This window comes from Saimiri boliviensis (assembly GCF_048565385.1).
Source record: "Saimiri boliviensis isolate mSaiBol1 chromosome 16 unlocalized genomic scaffold, mSaiBol1.pri SUPER_16_unloc_1, whole genome shotgun sequence".
In the NCBI taxonomy this organism is placed as follows: Eukaryota; Metazoa; Chordata; class Mammalia; order Primates; family Cebidae; genus Saimiri; species Saimiri boliviensis.
In genome coordinates, this window is record NW_027412499.1 from 74,173 (window position 1) to 91,285 (window position 17,113).

At 51.4% G+C, this 17,113-nt stretch overlaps 2 pseudogenes; one reads left to right on the forward strand and one right to left on the reverse strand.

The window, feature by feature from the left end:
- Positions 1 to 5,501: 5,501 nt before the first annotated feature.
- On the reverse strand, positions 5,502 to 6,871 carry LOC141583150 (required for drug-induced death protein 1 pseudogene; annotated as a pseudogene).
- A 5,563-nt stretch (positions 6,872 to 12,434) lies between these two features.
- On the forward strand, positions 12,435 to 15,450 carry LOC141583152 (required for drug-induced death protein 1 pseudogene; annotated as a pseudogene).
- Positions 15,451 to 17,113: the final 1,663 nt, after the last annotated feature.

The following is a 17,113-nucleotide window of genomic DNA, read 5'->3' on the forward strand; positions in this document are numbered from 1 at the left end:
AAGCGGGTCTTCTGTGTTTTAAACGCATTCATACTGCTAACTCTTATATACCACTATGGGGCTATAATTCACTGTTGCTACATTCTGCAAAGAAAGAGTTTCTGAACTGGTGAAATAGAAATCAGTTTAACTCTGTAAGTTGAATGCACATATTGACAACCATTCTGCTGGAGAGCTCCGTTTTTGTTTTAGAGCCAGATATTTCTCTTTACATCCTGTACTCCCATCCACTCTGGAATGTCCAAAGGCACCTCTTAGAAGAAATATGTTTCTAACTCGCTGAATCTAAACATAGTTGCAACTTCCTAAAAGGAACCAACACACAGCAGATCAGTTTGTAAGAAGCGGGTCTTCTGTGTTTTAAACGCATTCTTACTGCTAACTCTTATATGCCGCTATAGGGCTGGAAATGACTGTTTCTACATTCTCCAAAGAAAGGGTTTCTGGCCGGGCGCGGTGGCTCAAGCCTGTAATCCCAGCACTTTGGGAGGCCCAGGCGGGTGGATCACGAGGTCGAGATATCGAGACCATCCTGGTCAACATGGTGAAACCCCGTCTCTACTAAAAATACAAAAAATTAGCTGGGCATGGTGGCACTTGCCTGTAATCCCAGCTACTCAGGAGGCTGAGGCTGGAGAATCGCCTGAACCCAGGAGGCGGAGGTTGCGGGGAGCGGAGATCGTGCCATTGCACTCCAGCCTGGGTAACAAGAGCGAAACTGTGTCTCAAAAAATTAAAAATAAAAAATAAGTAAATAGAAAAGAAAGAGTTGGCCTCTTTTCAATTCCTGTTATGACCAAGTTGTTCCTTTGCTGACAGCCCACCCCATCTGTCACCTCCCCTCAAGGAAAATACCATCACCCTCCTCCACCGTTATTCCAAGATCCATGGAAAACGTTCTATTGAATCACATGGAAGGGGACCACTGTTCCCTGCCCTGCCAACTGGCAGTTACTACTAAGTGTCAAAGACGACCAGGCGTGGTGGCTCAGGCCTATAATCCCAGCACTTTGGGAGGCCGTGATGGGTGGATCACCTGAGGTCCGGAGTTCAAGAGCAGCCCGGTCAACATGGTGAAACCCCGTCTCTACTAAAAATACAAAAATCAGCTGGGTGTGATGGCAGGTGCTTGTCATCCCATCTACTTGGGAGGCTGATGTGGGAGAATTGCTTGAACGTGGGAGGCAGAGGTTGTAGTGAGCCAAGATCAAGTCTCTGCGGCCCGGGCAACAGAGCAAGACTCTGTCGCAAAAGGAAGGAAGGAAGGAGGGAGGGAGGCAGGAAGGAAGGAAGGAAGGAAGGAAGGTCGGTCAGGGATGCTCTTTTACCCCTTACACAGGTATTTTAGTATAGACTGAACATCGCTGATAAAAACAAATCTGAACTCTGAAACGCAACAAAGGGTGAAAACATTTTTTATGTTTTCTGAGACAGACTCTTGCTCTGTTGCCAGACTGGAGTGCAGTGGCACCATCTTGGCTCACTGCAATCTCCGACTCCCCGGTTCAAGAGATTGTCTTGCCTCAGCCTCCCAAGTAGCTGTGATTATAGGCACGTGCCACAACGCCCAGCTAATTTTTGTATTTTTAGTAGAGACGGGGTTTCACCATGTCTACCAAGCTGGTCTTGAACTCCTGATCTTGTGATGCGCCCCCCTCGGCCTCCCAAAATTCTGAGATTACAGGCGTGAGCCATCGCATCGAGCCCAAAAGGTGAAAACATTTTGAGCACCAACGTGCCCTTTCGAGGAAAACGTTCACTGCATAGGTTCAAAAAAATAGATTAAGACCTGGCAGTTGATAGTACAACAGCCTCAGCCTCCCGAGTAGCTGGGACTACAGGCACACACCACTGTGCCTGGCTCCAGAATGCATTTTTTATATATATATATATATATATATATATATATATATATATATATATAATCTTTTTTTTGAGACGGAGTTTCGCTCTCATTACCCAGGCTGGAGTGCAATGGCGCGATCTCGGCTCACCGCAACCTCCACCTCCCGGGTTCAGGCGATTCTCCTGCCTCAGCCTCCCGAGTAGCTGGGATTACAGGCACGCGCCACCATGCCCAGCTCATTTTTTGTATTTTTAGTACAGATGGGGTTTCACTCTGTTGACCGGGATGGTCTCGATCTCTTGACCTCATGATCCACCCGCCTCGGCCTCCCAAAGTGCTGGGATTACAGGCGTGAGCCACCGCGCCCGGCCTACAAAGCCATTTCTTATATTTTCAGAAGAATTGTTTGAATGCAAGCCCTTCAGTTCTTTATGTACGTTGCACTTTGACCTGATGTCTTAATATCAGAAACGTTGCAAATCTGACAAAGCGTGATCACATTCTTGGAAAATCAGCTTGGGCTGTCACGGAGCGCTCTCCGGACACGGGGACAGAAGGCTTTGGCATGAGTTTCTGCTTTGTCCAGTTTTCCCAGACCTCAGAGTCCTGACACACAAAATGGGTTAATAGGTCCGGCGCGGTGACTCACGCCTCGAATCGTAGCACTTTGGAGGCCGAGGCGGGTGGATCGCTTGAGGCCAGGAGTTGGAGACCATCCCGGCCAACATGGCAAAATCCCGTCTCTACTCGAAATGCAAAAAATGTAGCCGAGCGCAGAGCCATGCTGAGCATCCCAGCTACTCAGGCAGCTGAGACACGAGAATCTCCTGAACCCGGGAGGCAGAGCTTGCAGTGAGCCGAGCTGACGCCTCTGCAGCTGCGATGCAGCCTGGGCGACAGAGCAAGACCCTGCCTCAAAAAATAATCAACAAAGAAAGAAGTAAACAAATAAATAGGGGTAATAATCATGACAGTTGACACATTACGCATTAGTTCTAAGACTCAAGAAATTTGTTTACTAGATAACATACGTCAATGATAAGGCGCTGTACAAACACGTTCTTCTTCCACAATACCTGAAAACTACATTTCTTATATTGGAAAATCTGAGCGCTCTTCGAGCATTGCGCACTCAGTATAAAACATACTGTGCTCCCGGGAGTGGGGCTGTCTGTCCATCCCACCCTGCCTCCCGGTCCCCATTCCCAAGCCCGGCTCACCTACTCCGGTAAGGTACAAAATTTCAGTCCGGTGCAGCAGCCGCGCGCCGCGCCCCTCCCGGTTTCACTCCCAGCTCGCCTCCTCCCAGTTCCCAGCTTCCTCGCCCCTGCCTCCCGCTCCTTTCAAAGGATTCGGTGCCTTTGGCAATCCCCAGGCTCTCCTCAAAACCTGTTTTAGAGAGAGCTCACCACTCCCGATCATCCGTGGGTGGAATTTGCACCTATGATGTTTTTTCTCCCCCATGGCCCCAAACTGCTGACCTCTGGCCCACAGCATCTCATTAGATGGATGCGGAGGATTGAATGGGTTTGTACTTGAGGAAGTGCAAAAGCATTTCGTGGCAAAGAGAATGACAGTAGCCAAAACTAGAAGGAGGGTAAGAGCCGTGCTCGCTTCTGCTTATGACTTGGGGAAGGCTTGGATGGCGAAGGATGGCAAATGTGACCCCCTGGGCAAGGTAAACCCTAAGGGCATCTCGGTACAGATAAACGTGTCAGAGAATGGCTCATAATTCGAATGCGACAAATTGCTATCAATGTCTTCCATCCACTTTTAATCTATAAAAGTTCATCTTTTTTTCCTTTCTATACCAATACTATCATTGGTCCGATGTCATATTTCTATGGAATTTATTCTCATCAGTTTCAGAGACTTTCTTTATTTTTTTTATTTTTTATTTTTCTGTGAGACGGAGTTTCGCTCTCGTTGCCCAGGCTGGAGTGCAATGGCGCGATGTCGGCTCACCGCAACCTCCGCCTCCTGGGTTCGGGCAATTCTCCTGCCTCGGCCTCCTGAGTAGCTGGGATTACAGGCACGTGCCACCATGCCCAGCTGATTTTTTGTATTTTTAGTAGAGACGGGGTTTCACCATGTTGACCAGGATGGTCTCGATGTCTCGATCTCGTGATCCACCCGCCTCGGCCTCCCAAAGTGCTGGGATTACAGGCTTGAGCCACCACGCCCGGCTCTTTTTCCCTTTCTATACCAATACTATCATTGGTCCGACGTCATATTTCTATGGAATTTATTCTCATCAGTTTCAGAGACTCTGTGTGTGTGTGTGTGTGTGTGTGTGTGTGTGTGTGTGACGGAGTTTCGCTCTTGTTGCCCAGGCTGGAGTGCAGTAGCGCGATCTCGGCTCACCGCAACCTCCGCCTCCTGGGTTCAGGCAATTCTCCTGCCTCAGCCTCCCGAGTAGCTGGGATTACAGGCACATGCCACCATGCCCAGCTGATTTTCTTTGTATTTTCGTAGAGACGGGGTTTCAACATGTTGACCAGGATGGTCTCGATGTCTCGATCTCGTGTTCCACCCGCCTCGGCCTCCCAAAGTGCTGGGATTACAGGCTTGAGCCACCGCACCCCGCCTCAGCGGTTTTAAGCACCAGCTATGACACCCGTGGCCACCCAGCGTCCCCTGTCCCTACTACTGGCACAGGCCCAGCCTACATGAACTCCCCCACACTGATGCTCCAGGCCTGGCTCCTGGATGGCCACCTCCTTTCTCCCTTCCAACATCTTCTTGCCTTGTGTCCGCTTCCTTCACATCTGTCTCCTACTTGCTGCTTCCTTCTCTCAATCTGGATTTCCATTCCTGATGTGTTACGTCTCCCTCCATCTGTCTCAGCCCCTATGTCCCACCCGGGACAAGCGCTCTCGGTTGGCCCGGCGGAGAGCAGCTGAGCCTCTGGCGGGAGTGCATCGATGGTGGCAGTAGGCCCTGACTGCAGCCAGCCGCATGTTTGCAGGGACTCTGCTTGCCGCAAACACATGGCTGGGCCGAAGTGGGCAACGCCGGGCACAAGAGCCCTCAGGAGTGGTCCCTTGGCTGACCCGTCCCAGCCACCCACCCAGCCTGCGCCTGAACTTGCCCTCCTCCCTCCTTTCTCGCCAGCCGCACGGCCGTTCGGGATGGGGTAAAATGACAAGTTTTTGTCTACTTTAAACAGTCAGTCCACACTGCCAACCCAGTTTTCAAAGCATCATAGCCTTCAAAGAGCTTTCTTCCTTCCCTCTTCTCAAGCCTGTAATTAAACTCCTGGTGGCAGAGTGGCAGAGGCAGGAGATGGGGAGAACGACTTGAGGAAGAAACAGCTCCTTAGCTGCCCTCGGAACCGAGGCAGCCCAGGAACGTGAGTGCCTTCAGCCCACAACCTTTCCGGGAGAATGCAGCAAGTCAATCATCTGACTCCAGCAACATCCTCTTCCTCCCCCCAAGATTCTGCCGTACGCGCCCGTACTGCTCGGATCTGTGGAGTGTGGGCCTCCACCCCGGCACCTGCCACCTTCACGTGAAGGCTCTGGCTTCAGCACACCAGCTCCACTCTCAAACCTAACCTCCGCCGAATTCTCAGCAGGATCGACCATTGGGTCCACGGAGGACTGAGACACGTGAGCAGCTCAGCCGATGGGCAAGGGTGACTCATTCATCCTACTCATGTGATGGAGCAGAGAAAGGCGTGTTTTCTCTTCCAGGTATGCTGTGTGCGCTCAAGTCTGAGATGCTCCCGATTCACACGGTTCCCACCGCAGGGAATCCCGTCAGCGCACGGAGGATCCACACCGGCGGCTGCCCCAGACGGGGCGGAGTAGGCTGCAGCGAAGCCTTGCGGCCCGATGACCGCGTCGCGGCCTCCTTTCGTCAGGACCCTCCCGACGTTCGTGCCGCACTTCTGCAGCTGCCGCCGGTACCTCCTCCTGGGCTGCTCGCCCGGCGCCGGCTCCTCCGGCGGCTCGGAGCGCTCGGGCAGGGGGGCGAGGCGCACCCTCCGCGCGCCCGCCGCGCTCGCCCCGCTCTCCCTCGCCGCCGCCGCCGCCTCGTCTCCCGACTCCAGGTGGCCCAGGATGGCGGCCGCCTCCTCGTCCCCCTCGGTCCGCCCTCGCCCTCGGGGCCCGCGGCGCAGGAGGCTGCTCTCCGCCTTGGATCGGAGCCCGGCTCCCACCGTCAGGATGCCGCGGACCCTCTGGCGAAGGTCCGAGCGCCAGGACGCCAACCTTTGCTCCCCGCCCGCTTCTCTGGCTCTGCGCGGACGGCGCGGGGGTTGGGGGAGTTGATACGTTTAAATAAATTAAGGCTCATGGATAAGATTGATTGTAACAACATACAGAGAAAAGCAGGGTCGGCATAACGCTGTGAGAGTGAGTGTGTGTGTGTGTGTGTGTGTGTGTGTGTGTGTGTGTGTGTATCTGCATGTATCTATACTACTGGTCAGAAGAGCAAATTGTACCACACATTAATCACATGTTATCACTACTTGGTGGAAGAGCAGGTGGCTTTCATTTCATTTTACTTTTTAAAGTTTTCCTAGCTTTCTTCAAGGAGTATTTGTTACTTTATTGGAGGATGAGTTTGGAGAAACCTCGTTTAAAATTGTTTATTGTAGTGAAAGACACATAGTATAAATTTTGCCATTCAAGCTATTTTTAAGTATACAATTTGGTGGGATTAATTATATTCATAATGTTGTTCGACCATCACGACGATTTATTTCTCAACTTTTTCATTTTCCCCAAGCAGAAACTCTGGACCGTGAAACAAGAAGGCCTGATTGCCCCCACCCCCTCTATGGTCCTTGATGACCTCTAACCTACCTTCTGTCTCTATGAATTTGCTTCTTCTAGATGTTTTACATAAGGATCATCATGCCACATTTTTTTCTTTTGTGTCTGGTTTATGACACCCGTCATGTTTTCGAGGTTCGTCCATGTTATAGCATGTATCAAAATTTTATTTTTAAAGGATGAATCCTATTCCATGGTATGAATGTATCCTATTTCATTCATTGATTCACCTGCGGATGGGCATGTGGGTTTTTCTGCTTTTCAGCTATTGAATCACGCTAGAATGAGCACCGATGTATCGGTATCTGAGTCCCAACTTTTAATTCTTTTAGGTGTATACTTAGGAGTAGAGTTTTTGCATCATATGATAATTGTACAATTAACTTTTTGAGAAACTTCTGCTTTTTACGAGAAAAAAATCCACTTTTAAAATTTCATTGTGATTCAACTTTCAAGAATATTGTGTAGAAAGGGGCAGGCTGATGTCAGCATCTATCGTTTGTAAAATGGAATGCCTCAAAATGTTCTCTGTTTTACACGTACCCACACAAGCTAGAAACGTAGGCCAACTTATAGAAAATGTCAATATAGCCGGGCGCGGTGGCGCCAGCCTGTCATCCCAGCACTTTGGGAGGCCGAGGCGGGTGGATCACGAGGTCGAGAGATCGAGACCATCCCGGTCAACATGGTGAAACCCCGTCTCTACTAAAAGTACAAAAAATCAGCTGGGCATGGTGGCGCATGCCTGTAATCCCAGCTACTCGGGAGGCTGAGGCAGGAGAATCGCTTGAACCCGGGAGGCGGAGGTTGCGGTGAGCCGAGATGGCGCCATCGCACTCCAGCCTGGGTAAAAAGAGCGAAACTCCGTCTCAAAAAAAAAAAAAAAAAAAAAAAAAAAAAAAAAAAAAGTTCGCCGGGCATCGTGACGGCAGGCGCCTGTAGTCCTAGCTTTTCTTGAGCCGGAGGTGGGAGGATTGCCTGAGGTCGGGAAGTGGAGGCTGCCATGGGCCTTGGCCAGATGAATGCACTGCAGCCTGATGCCTGGACTGGTCTTGAAGTCCTCGGCTCTAGCAAAGTACCCGCCTCACCTCCGAACTTGGACCCACCGTATTCATCTGTCCCGAAGGTGTCGTTTAACTCTGTAAGTTGAATGCACACATTGACAAGCATTCTGCTGGATAGCTCCGTTTTTGTTTTAGAGCCAGATATTTCTCTTTACATCCTGTACTCCCATCCACTCTGGAATGTCCAAAGGCAGCTTTTAGAAGAAACGGGTTTCTAACTCTCTGAATCGAAACATAGCTTCAACTTCCTAAAAGGAACCAACACATAACAGATCAGTTTGTAAGAAGCGGGTCTTCTATGTTTTAAACGCATTTTTACTGCTGACTCTTATATGCCACTATAGGGCTGGAAATGAATGTTTCTACATTCCACAAAGAAAGGGTTTCTGAACTGCTGAAATACAAATCAGTTTCACTCTGTAAGTTGAATGCACACATTGACAAGCATTCTGCTGGATAGCTCCGTTTTTGTTTTAGAGCCAGATATGTCTCTTTACATCCTGTACTCCCATCCACTCTGGAATGTCCAAAGGCACCTTTCAGAAGAAATGTGTTTCTAAGTCGCTGAATCGAAACATAGTTGCAACTTCCTAAAAGGAACCAACACACAGCAGATCAGTTTGTAAGAAGCGGGTCTTCTGTGTTTTCAACGCATTCTTACTGCTAACTCTTATATGCCACTATAGGGCTGGAAATGACAGTTTCTACATTCTCCAAAGAAAGGGTTTCTGAACTGCTGAACTACAAATGAGTTAAACTCTGGAAGTTGAATGCACACATTGACAACCATTCCGCTGGGTAACTCTGTTGTTTTAAAGCCAGATATTTCTCTTTACATCCTGTACTCCCATCCACTCTGGAATGTCCAAAGGCACCTTTTAGAAGAAATGTGTTTGTAACTCGCTGAATCGAAACATAGTTGCAACTTCCTAAAAGGAACCAACACACAGCAGATCAGTGTGTAAGAAGCTGGTCTTCTGTGTTTTCAACGCATTCTTACTGCTGTTATATGCTACCATAGGGCTGGAAATGACTGTTTCTACATTCTCTAAAGAAAGGGTTTCTGAACTGCTGCAAACACACATCAGTTTAACTCTGTAAGTTCATTGCACACATTAACAACCATTCTGCTAGATGGCTCCGTTTGTGTTTTAGAACCAGATATTTTTCACAATAGCCTGTACTCCCTTCCGCTCTGGAATGTCCAAAGCAGCCTTTAGAAGAAACGTGTTTCTGGCCGGGCGCGGTGGCTCAAGCCTGTCATCCCAGCACTTTGGGAGGCCGAGGCGTGTGGATGACGAGGTCGAGAGATCGAGACCATCCTGGTCAACATGATGAAACCCCGTCTCTACTAAAAATACAAAAAATTAGCTGGGCATGTTGGTGCGTGCCTGTAATCCCAGCTACTCAGGAGGCTGAGGCAGGAGAATCGCCTGAACCCAGGAGGCGGAGGTTGCGGTGAGCCGAGATCGTGCCATTGCACTCCAGCCTGGGTAAAAAGAGCGAAATTCTGTCTCCAAAAATAAAAAGAAGAAGAAACGTGTTTCTAACTTGCTGAATCTAAATATAGATGCAACTTCCTAAAAGGAACCAACACACAGGAGATCAGTTTGTAAGAAGCGGGTCTTCTGTGTTTTAAATGCATTCTTACTGCTAACTCTTATATACCACTATGGGGCTATAGTTCACTGTTGCTACATTCTCCAATGAAAGGGTTTCTGAACTGGTGAAATACAAATCAGTTTCACTCTGTAAGTTGAATGCACACATTGACAACCATTCTGCTGGATAGCTCTGTGTTTCTTTTAGAGCCAGAGATTTTTCCTTACATCCTGTACTGCCATCCACTCCGGAATGTCCAAACCTAGCTTTTAGAAGAAATGTGTTTCTAACTGGCTCAATCGAAACATAGTTGCAACTTCCTTAAAGGAACCAATACACAGCAGATCAGTTTTTAAGAAGCGGGTCTTCTGTGTCTTAAATGCATTCATACTGCTAACCCTTATATGGCAGTATAGGGCTGGAAATGACTGTGTCTACATTCTCCAAAGAAAGGGTTTCCGGCCGGGCGCGGTGGCTCAAGCCTGTAATCCCAGCACTTTGGGAGGCGAGGCGGGTGGATCACGAGGCCAAGAGTTCGAGACCATCCAGGCCAACACGGTGAAACCCCGTCTGTACTAAAAATACAAAAAATTAGCTGGGCATGGTGGCGTGTGCTTGTAATCCCAGCTACTCAGGAGGCTGAGGCAGGAGAATTGCCTGAACCCAGGAGGCGGAGATTGCGGTAAGCCGAGATCGCGCCTTTGCACTCCAGCCTGGGTAACAAGAGAGAAACTCTGTCTCAAAAAAGAAAAAAAAAAGAAAAGAAAAAAGAAAAGAAAGAAAGGGTTTCTGAACTCCTGCAAACACACATCCCTTCACCTCTGGAAGTGGAATGCACACACTGACACCCATTCTGCTGGGCAGCTCCGTTTTTGTTTTAGAGCCTGATAATTCTCACTACAGCCTGTACCCCCATCCACTGTGGAATGTCCAAATGCACCTTTTAGAAGAAATGTGTTTCTAATTCGCTGAATCGAAACATAGATGCAACTTCCTGAAAGGCACCAACACACAGCAGATCAGTTTGTAAGAAGCGGGTCTTCTGTGTTTTAAACGCATTCTTACTGCTAACTCTAATATGCCACTATAGGGCGGGAAATGACTCTTTCTTTTTTTTTTTTCTTTTTCTTTTTTTCTTTTCTTTTTTTTTTTGAGACGGAGTTTCGCTCTTGTTACCCAGGCTGGAGTGCAATGGCGGGATCTCGGCTCACCATAACCTCTGCCTCCTGGGTTCAGGCATTTTTCCTGCCTCAGCCTGCTGAGTAGCTGGGATTGCAGGCACGTGCCGCCATGCCCAGCTAATTTTTTGTGTTTTTAGTAGAGACGGGGTTTCACCGTGTTGGCCTGGATGGTCTCGATGTCTCGGCCTCGTGATCCGACCGCCTCGGCCTCCCAAAGTGCTGGGATTACAGGCTTGAGCCACCGCGCCCGGCCCTTAGACGCGTTCTTACTGCTATCTGTTATATGCCACTATAGGGCTGGAAATGACTGTTGCTACATTGTCCGAGGAAAAAATTTCCGAACTGCCGCAAACACACATCAGTTTTCCTCTGTCAGTTGAATGCACACATTGACCACCATTGTGCTAGATGGCCTCTTATCAACAAATGCATTCCGGGAGGTGCCCGAGTGCCAGCCCGCCCCAGTTACATACTCTGGTTCCATTCGGCATGGTGGGGAAATAACGAAAATGTAGAAACTAAGATGGAGTCTGTCCAGCTCCGGAAGCTACCAGAAAGCCTGAACAAGTTTTTAGTCTGAGAAAGAGACAGCTAGTTTTAACTGGCAAAAAACAGGTTATCACATGATGAAGTGCAGCTGACATCAACAGGCTCTCAGTCTACCTCGAGCAATCCACAAAAGCGCTAGTCAGCCTCAGGAGGAAGACAGCAGCTGACACGTCCCGAGGGAAAGGTACGCCTTCCTAGAATTCCGTGCCGAGGCCGGCATCGACTCCGGTCATCTTCAGCGAGCAGAGCATGACTTCTTAGATAGCATGTCTACTTTGGGCAAATAATACTGCGGCCCAGGGTGGAGCCACGATGCCCTTCCCATTTTGCAAATACGCTGGCCGGGAGAAGGAGAAAAGAAGACATCATGATAAAAGGTGACTGAGACCCAGCTAAGATGAAGCTCTCCTAGGGAGGGAGGGAGGGAGGGAGGGAGGGAGGCCTGACGAGTGAACGGGTGAAAAGAAACCCCACCGCTACAGTCCAGCCCGCCCACCCGCTTGCCCACGCGGACCAAAGGCTGTGCCATCGCCCGCAGCTGCCTCTGGGGAAGTGAGACCCTGCTCCACCCCCAGCCCCCCATCTTCCAAAAGAGCGGCCACCGAGTGAGGTGAGGCCTGGCGATCACCGATGCAAATGTCAGCCGGTAAAGCGTGGGGGGAGGGGAGAGATGATGGGGGCCCACCCGGCTGGCTCCAGAACGTTTCCACGCGGTGTTGGGGGGAGCCCAGCTCACAAAGTCAGCGCTTCGGAGTAAAGGGGTGGGGGTGGGGGCTTCAAAAATAAACCAACTCCTCATAAAGCCCAAGTCGAAGAGTCTGTGTGCATGAAAGACACCAACAAACAAACACAAAGTGCTGATAAAAGCACAACAGGGCCCCCGCCAGGGCGGAGGTTCCTCAGGCAATAGCGGAGAGAGGGACGCGCCCCCAGATGGGAGGAAGAGAAACCGGTTGCCCCGGGCTCCGTGAAGCGGTCGGGCAGACCTCCCTCCGCGCCACCTCGATTTTCCATCCCAGAGGCCGCTAGGTGATGCCCGAAGACAACTGATGCTTGCAGGCGTCACACGGAGAAGACGGGAACCGTGGATCGCTCTGGGTCCGGGTGGAGGTGGAGGAGGCGGGGGGCGGGGGGCGGGGGGCGGGGGGCGGGGGGCAGGAGAGGGCGGCTCAGGCATGCCGCGTCGCCGGCCTCTGCCCGATCCCGCTCGGACCAGGTCGTTTCCGGGCCCAGGGAGTTCTCTCAGGGGATGCCCGCCTGCACCTAGTTGAGCAGAGCCCCCAGGGGACACGGCCTAGGCACCCGCCCACGGGTTCATCGGGAAGTTCAATTCCGCTAGAGAGGAGGGAGAGCAGACCGGGGGCGGGGGCGTGTGGACGGACGCTAGGGGTGGAGACGGGCCCTATCTACGATGGAAGTCCAGTCCATAGCGTTTCCGAGTGGACTCCAGACCCACCAGCTCAGGGTGGCAATACCTGTGACAGGGAAACGAAGGTCCGTGAAATCCACGCTCCCGGCCACAGCGTGGATTTCACGGAGAGAAGAAGACAGCTGGCAGCACGCTCCCTCCTGCCCCGGGGTCAAGTTTTCCCTCCCAAAGTTTGCATTTCTTCCGCCCACCCCCACAAACGTCCGCTCTCGCTCGCTCTCCTTGCCCAGGCTGGAGTGCAGCGGTGCGATCTCGGCTCACCGAAACCTCCGCCTCCTGGGTTCCCGCGAGTCTCCCGCCTCAGCCTCCCGAGTGGCTTGGGATGACAGGCACGTAACCACCGTGCCCGGTGAATTTTGTGTTTTTAGTAGAGACGGGGTTTCTCCACGTTGCCCCGGCTGGTCTCGAACTCTCGACCTCATGTGATCCACCCACCTCGGTCTCCCAAAGCGCTGGGATGACGGGCATGAGCCACCGCGCCCGGCGGCCCAGTATGCATTTCTGTGTGTGTGTGGTTTTTTTTTTTTTTTTTTTTTTTTTGAGACAGAGTTTCGCTCTCGTTACCCTGGAGTGCAATGGCGCGATCTCGGCTCACCTGCAACCTCCGCCTCCTGGGTTCAGGCCATTCTCCTGCCTCAGCCTCCCGAGTCGCTGGGATGACAGGCTCGAGCCACCGCGCCCGGCCTAGTATGCATTTCTGAATCGTGTTCACCAGAGTCCACCCTCTGGTGAATCAGCCAGGAATCTAGTTCGGCGAATCCCAGAGCACCCACATGTGACCGCTAAGATCGGAGTCCACACACTGCGCGTGGCTCCACGCGGCGTCTCACCACGAGAACACCACTGCCGTCCCAGCCCAGTAGCGATACAGTGGCCACGTCTTAGAAATCACTCTCAGCAACACACCGTGATAGGTCCTATGTCTAGAAACGTATACCACGGTCATGAGCTTTCTTCCTTTTTTTTTTTTCTGAGACGGAGTTTCGCTGTCGTTACCCAGGCTGCAGTGCAATGGTACGATCTCTCGGCTCACCGCAACCTCCGTCTCCCGGGTTCGGGCGATTCTCCCGCCTCAGCCTCCCGAGTAGCTGGGATGACAGGCACGCGCCACGATGCCCAGCTAAGATTTTTGTAGTTTTAATAGAGACGGGGTTTCACCATGTCGACCGGGATTCTGTCGATCTCTGGACCTCGTGATCCACCCGCCTCGGCCTCCCAAAGTGCTGGGATGACAGGCTTGAGCCACCGCGCCCGGCTATATTGACATTTTCTATAAGTTGGCCTACGTTTCTAGCTTGTGTGGGTATGTGTAAAACAGAGAACATTTTGAGGCATTCAATTTTACAACCGATAGATGCTGACATCAACCTGCCCCTTTCTACACTCTATTCTTGAAAGCTGAATCACAGTGAAATTTTAAAAGTGGATTTTTTTCTCATAAAAAGCAGAAGTTTCTCAAAAAGGTAATTGTAGAATTATCATATGATGCAAAAACTCGATTCCTAACTATACACCTAAAAGAATTAAAAGTAGGGACTCAGCTACCGATACATCAGTGCTCATTCTAGCATGATTCAATCGCTGAAAGGCAGAAAAACTCACATGCCCATCCGCAGGTGAATAAATTAATAAAATAGGATACATTCATATCATGGAATAGGATTCATCCTTTAAAAATAAAATTTTGATACATGCTATAACATGGACGAACCTAGAAAACATGACAGGTGTAATAAACCAGACACCAAAGAAAAAAATGTGGCATGATGATCCTTATGTAAAACATGTAGAAGAAGCAAATTCATAGAGACAGAAGGTAGGTTAGAGGTCATCAAGGACCATAGAGGGGTTGGGGGCAATCAGGCGTTCTTGTTTCACGGTCCAGAGTTTCTGCTTGGGGAAAATGAAAAAGTTGAGAAATAAATCGTGGTGATGGTCGAACAACATTATGAATATAATTAATCCCACCAAATTGTATACTTAAAAATAGCTTGAATGGCAAAATTTATACTATGTGTCTTTTACTACAATAAACAATTTTAAACGAGGTTTCTTCAAACTCATCCTCCAACAAAGTAACAAATACTCCTTGAAGAAAGCTAGGAAAACTTTAAAAAGTAAAATGAAATGAAAGCCACCTGTTCTTCCACCAAGTAGTGATAACATGTGATTAATGTGTTGTACAATTTGCTCTTCTGACCAGTAGTATAGATACATGCAGATACACACACACACACACACACACACACACACGCTCGCTCTCTCTCTCTCTCTCTCTCTCTCTCTCTCTCTCTCTCTCACAGCGTTATGCCGACCCTGCTTTTCTCTGTATGTTGTAACAATCAATCTTATCCATGAGCCTTAATTTATTTAAACGTATCAACTCCCCCAACCCCCGCGCCGTCCGCGCAGAGCCAGAGAAGCGGGCGGGGAGCAAAGGTTGGCGTCCTGGCGCTCGGACCTTCGCCAGAGGGTCCGCGGCATCCTGACGGTGGGAGCCGGGCTCCGATCCAAGGCGGAGAGCAGCCTCCTGCGCCGCGGGCCCCGAGGGCGAGGGCGGACCGAGGGGGACGAGGAGGCGGCCGCCATCCTGGGCCACCTGGAGTCGGGAGACGAGGCGGCGGCGGCGGCGAGGGAGAGCGGGGCGAGCGCGGCGGGCGCGCGGAGGGTGCGCCTCGCCCCCCTGCCCGAGCGCTCCGAGCCGCCGGAGGAGCCGGCGCCGGGCGAGCAGCCCAGGAGGAGGTACCGGCGGCAGCTGCAGAAGTGCGGCACGAACGTCGGGAGGGTCCTGACGAAAGGAGGCCGCGACGCGGTCATCGGGCCGCAAGGCTTCGCTGCAGCCTACTCCGCCCCGTCTGGGGCAGCCGCCGGTGTGGATCCTCCGTGCGCTGACGGGATTCCCTGCGGTGGGAACCGTGTGAATCGGGAGCATCTCAGACTTGAGCGCACACAGCATACCTGGAAGAGAAAACACGCCTTTCTTTGCTCCATCACATGAGTAGGATGAATGAGTCACCCTTGCCCATCGGCTGAGCTGCTCACGTGTCTCAGTCCTCCGTGGACCCAATGGTCGATCCTGCTGAGAATTCGGCGGAGGTTAGGTTTGAGAGTGGAGCTGGTGTGCTGAAGCCAGAGCCTTCACGTGAAGGTGGCAGGTGCCGGGGTGGAGGCCCACACTCCACAGATCCGAGCAGTACGGGCGCGTACGGCAGAATCTTGGGGGGAGGAAGAGGATGTTGCTGGAGTCAGATGATTGACTTGCTGCATTCTCCCGGAAAGGTTGTGGGCTGAAGGCACTCACGTTCCTGGGCTGCCTCGGTTCCGAGGGCAGCTAAGGAGCTGTTTCTTCCTCAAGTCGTTCTCCCCATCTCCTGCCTCTGCCACTCTGCCACCAGGAGTTTAATTACAGGCTTGAGAAGAGGGAAGGAAGAAAGCTCTTTGAAGGCTATGATGCTTTGAAAACTGGGTTGGCAGTGTGGACTGACTGTTTACAGTAGACAAAAACTTGTCATTTTACCCCATCCCGAACGGCCGTGCGGCTGGCGAGAAAGGAGGGAGGAGGGCAAGTTCAGGCGCAGGCTGGGTGGGTGGCTGGGACGGGTCGGCCAAGGGACCACTCCTGAGGGCTCTTGTGCCGGCGATGCCCACTTCGGCCCAGCCATGTGTTTGCGGCAACCAGAGTCCCTGCAAACATGCGGCTGGCTGCAGTCAGGGCCTACTGCCACCATCGATGCACTCCCGCCAGAGGCTCAGCTGCTCTCCGCCAGGCCAACCGAGAGCGCTTGTCCCGGGTGGGACATAGGGGCTGAGACAGATGGAGGGAGACGTAACACATCAGGAATGGAAATCCAGATTGAGAGAAGGAAGCAGTAAGTAGGAGACAGATGTGAAGGAAGCGGACACAAGGCAAGAAGATGTTGGAAGGGAGAAAGGAGGTGGCCATCCAGGAGCCAGGCCTGGAGCATCAGTGTGGGGGAGTTCATGTAGGCTGGGCCTGTGCCAGTAGTAGGGACAGGGGACGCTGGGTGGCCACGGGTGTCATAGCTGGTGCTTAAAACCGCTGAGGCGGGGTGCGGTGGCTCAAGCCTGTAATCCCAGCACTTTGGGAGGCCGAGGCGGGTGGAACACGAGATCGAGACATCGAGACCATCCTGGTCAACATGTTGAAACCCCGTCTCTACGAAAATACAAAGAAAATCAGCTGGGCATGGTGGCACGTGCCTGTAATCCCAGCTACTCGGGAGGCTGAGGCAGGAGAATTGCCTGAACCCAGGAGGCGGAGGTTGCGGTGAGCCGAGATCGCGCTACTGCACTCCAGCCTGGGCAACAAGAGCGAAACTCCGTCACACACACACACACACACACACACACACACACACACACACACAGAGTCTCTGAAACTGATGAGAATAAATTCCATAGAAATATGACGTCGGACCAATGATAGTATTGGTATAGAAAGGGAAAAAGAGCCGGGCGTGGTGGCTCAAGCCTGTAATCCCAGCACTTTGGGAGGCCGAGGCGGGTGGATCACGAGATCGAGACATCGAGACCATCCTGGTCAACATGGTGAAACCCCGTCTCTACTAAAAATACAAAAAATCAGCTGGGCATGGTGGCACGTGCCTGTAATCCCAGCTACTCAGGAGGCCGAGGCAGGA